The sequence below is a fragment of the Papio anubis genome, chromosome X (assembly GCF_008728515.1).
Source record: "Papio anubis isolate 15944 chromosome X, Panubis1.0, whole genome shotgun sequence".
NCBI lineage: Eukaryota > Metazoa > Chordata > Mammalia > Primates > Cercopithecidae > Papio > Papio anubis.
Window position 1 is genome coordinate 21,428,681 of NC_044996.1, and position 4,067 is coordinate 21,432,747.

At 40.5% G+C, this 4,067-nt stretch overlaps 1 non-coding gene across 1 annotated transcript; it reads left to right on the forward strand.

Moving 5' to 3' along the window:
* The first annotated feature begins 3,281 nt into the window (after nt 1–3,281).
* LOC116272298 lies at nt 3,282–3,443 on the forward strand. Its single transcript, XR_004181010.1, has one exon. It is a non-coding gene; the product is annotated as a U1 spliceosomal RNA (small nuclear RNA).
* Nucleotides 3,444–4,067: the final 624 nt, after the last annotated feature.

Below are 4,067 nucleotides of genomic sequence, written 5' to 3' on the forward strand. Positions count from 1 at the left end.
TGCAGGCCTTGCTTATCCTTCAAGATCCATCTCTGATTCCACCTGATATGGTTTCAGTCTGTGTCCTCACCCAAATCTCATGTTGAATTGTAATCCCCAGTGTTGGAGAAAGGGCCTGGTGGGAGGTGATTGGATCATGTGGGCGAATTTCCCCCTTGCTGTTCTCGTGATAGTGAGTTTTCATGAGACCTGGTTGTTTAAAGGTATGTAGCACCTCCCCCTTCGCTCTCTTCCTTCTGCTCCAAACATGTAGGGACATGCCTGCTTCCCTGTTTTCTGGGCGACAGAGCGAGACCCTATCTCTCTCTATATATATATACTTTTTTTTCTCTAAATTATTCCTATGCTTTTATGCTGGTCAAATTCATTTCTGGTCAATACAAAATACACCATGATTGTAAGTTTCCTGAGGCCTCCCCAACCATGCTTTCTGCACAGCCTTTAGAACATGAGCCAATTAAACCTCTTTTCTTCAAAAATTACCCAGTCTCACATAGTTCTTTATAGCAATGTAAGAACTGACTAATACACCACCTTCCCATGAAACTTTCTATGACTACTCCCCCAATTGGGATCTCTGCAATTTCTCATAGCCCATGGGACTTACCATTGATATAACAGAAGTTGAGACTCTTTGTTGGTCTTGCTGTCCCTACTTACTACTCCACTCTAGTCCATTCTCTAATCATATCCTAACTGCCACAGCTCAACTCCCAAATGAATCCCTCAGAGAACAAGAGTGGGCTTGAAAGTCAGACTGATGTGTCTTCAATGTGGAGCCCTTCTACTTTTTCTAGGTCTGAGAATGGTTGCAATACCCACTTGGAGCTTCTCTCAGCTTCTTCATCCACTAGCAACAATGGTACCCATATCACAGGGTTGTTGTGAGAGACATTTGTAATGTGACAATGGCACAAGGCATGGTACATATTAAGCAGGTTTAATAAATGGTAGATATGTCTGTACTTCCCCATGTACTGTGCAGGATACAGAATTGGTAATGGGTCATAACTTGAGTAATGAATGTATTTTCAGTGCAGTATCCCTGATCATTGGATTATAAAATAATAATTCTGGAGTTATAAGGCTGGGAAAGGTTATAAGATATCATCTTACTATAATGTATTTGTTGATATGGAAATATGTTCACAAACTACCATTAAACCAAAAAGGCACTTTCTTAAATAGCAAACTTGGGATCTGTATGCATTTGGCCACATGTGTGTGTACCTTTGTGCATACATAAAATATCTTTATCTATACCCGTATAGTTAGATTAAGAAGTACACACTAAACAGTGGTTAACCAAAATGTTAACAATGGTTATCTCTGATTAATAGGATTGTAGACCATTTATTGGTATTAATAAATTAAATATTTATCATGAATATGTACTATTTATATTATATAATTGTTCTTATCTGTATTAATTTTTCTGTGTTAATTTTTTATTATGAACATGTACTACTTGTGTAAATAAGGCATAATACATGATTTTTAAAATGCCATATATATAATTAAAGTATGAATAGAGAAAGGGGCTTGGAGGTAGGGAAAATGCAAAATTAAAAAAGCAACTTTTTAGAGTCATGGGATTAGGGGTGCTTTCTCAGCCCCCACATTTTCTGTTTTATCTTTCACTTGTTTCTTGTTTCATGACCTTTACAATAGTTTTAGTTTATACAAATTATTTTCTAGGCCAGATGCAGTGGCTGATGCCTGCAATCCCAGCATTTTGGGAGGCTGAGGTGGGAGGATCACTTGAGCCCAGGAGTTCCAGACCAGCCTGCCCAACATGGTGAAACCCAATCTTTACCAAAAAATACAAAAATTAGCCAGGTGTGGTGGTGTATGTGTATAGTCCCAGCTACTTGGGGGACTGAGGTAGGAGAATCACCTGAGCCTGGAAGGTCGAGGCTACAGTGAGCTGTGATCATGCCACTGCACTCCAGCCTGGGAAACAGAGTGAGACCCTGTCTCAAAAAAATAAAATCATTTTCTAAATTATTCCTATGCTTTTATGCTGGTGAAATTAATTTCTGGTCAATACATAATCAGGCTGTTATTAACAAGGCAGTATTCTAAGAAGGAAATCTTCTTCAACATCTAGAATTATCAAAATGTATAAAATGGACTGACTATGTCTTGACCAGTCTGTTAACTGGCTTCTTTCTGGTGGACCCCAGTTATTTTGACTCTGGTACTCAGTGTCATGTGGATCCTGCCTAGAGTTTCCCAATTGTTCCACAGCTCTGGGAACTGAAAAGCTCTTGTGCTGGTGGCCAGAGAGGGAGAGAAGCCTCTGCATGTGTGCATCAGCCTATTGGAGTTGTCTTTTGTGAGGCTAGAAGCATGGTGCCTGCCAGAGCTGTGAGTAGCCCTGGGATGCAGACTGTCCTTCCTTCCCATCTGCTCTGCCAGCAATTGTCCTGTCCCAGTAAGTACCTTCCCCTCTATGCCACTCTGTCATGGTGGCCAGCTCAGGACTGGGATGTGGAGCTCTTATTCACAACCCATATGAATGCCAACTGGATTTGTAGCACAGGTAGAGGAAAAAATGGGGCCAAGGACAGGGGACACAGGATAGAGTTGGAGAAAGTCTGTTCTTTTTTCTATTGACTTTAGGAACAGGTGACTGTATGGTTACAGTGGCTGCCTAGATTTTAAACTCAGTTTGTTTTACAGTTTCAACACAATTGGAAAATATTTGTTGAGTACTTACTATTTGCCAGACACTTAGTAATATGGTTTGGCTGTTTCCCCACCCAAATCTCATCCTGAATTGTAGTTCTCATAATCCCCACCTGCCATTGGAGGGACCTGGTGGGAGGTAACTGAATCATGGGGGCAGTTACCTCCATGCTGTTCTCATGATAGTGAGTTCTCACGAGATCTGATGGTTTTATAAGGGGCTTTTCTCCCTTTTGCTTGGCACCTCTCTTCCTGCTGCCATGTGAAGAAGGGTATGCCTGCTTCCCCCTTTCCACCATGATTATAAGTTTCCTGAGGCCTTTCCAGTCATGCTGAACTGCCAGTCCATTAAATCTCTTTCCTTTACAAATTACCCAGTCTCGTGTATGTCTTTATTAGCAGCATGAGAATGGACTATACACTTAGCTATACTAAGGAGATACACTGGTGAACAAAACAGACACAACTCCCTTCCCTCATTGACTTTGTATTATACTGTTGTAGAGATTCTCTCAAACCTGATGATGGCTTTCCAATTCTGATCAAAACAGAAAATAATGTAATGAACTCTGGATTAAGAATCATCTGAGACACTTACCTGGCAGTGGAAATACCATGATCACAAAGGTGGTTTTTCCATGGCCAGCCTTATCCATTGCACTCAGATGTGCTGACCCCTGCAATTTCCCAAAATGTGAAAAACTTGACTGCATAATTTGTGATAGTGGGACTTTTGTTCACACTTTCCCTGAGGAAAAAGAAAAAGAAAAAGGAAACAGACGAGCACATTCAACATTTCTCAGTGGTGTGGTAGATCTCTAGGGCTTTATCTCCTTGTCTCATTCAGAGTGTGCCTCTTCCAGGAAATAGGCATTTACATTATGAACACTTACTTTGATCTATTCTGCATGGTCTTTGATATCCTCTGTCATTTTGGAAAATAGCCCCAGAATCCAGACTTTCAGCTTTTGGGACAAGGTAAGCATAGCGAGTAGACAAAATTCCTTTCACCAAGAGGTGGAAGAAAGTGTAGTCTGTTTTACTACATATAGATGTAATGAGGTGGAAGAAAGTGTAGTCTGTCTTATTACATATAGATGTAATGCTGGGAGTATAATTTTCTAATAACAGTAAAAGAGAATGTTATAGAAGATATACAGCCTGCTAAAGAAGAATTATTTTATATAAAATGTAACTATGTCACAACGTGATTATATCTTTGTGGTTTTTTTGTTTACCTGTTTTAGAGACAGGCTCACTCTGTTGCCCAGGCTGGAGTGCAATGGTGCAATCATGGTTCACTGTAGCCTTGAACTCCTGGGCTCAAGTGACCCTCCCACCCCGGCTTCATAAGTAGCTGGGATTACAGGTATGTG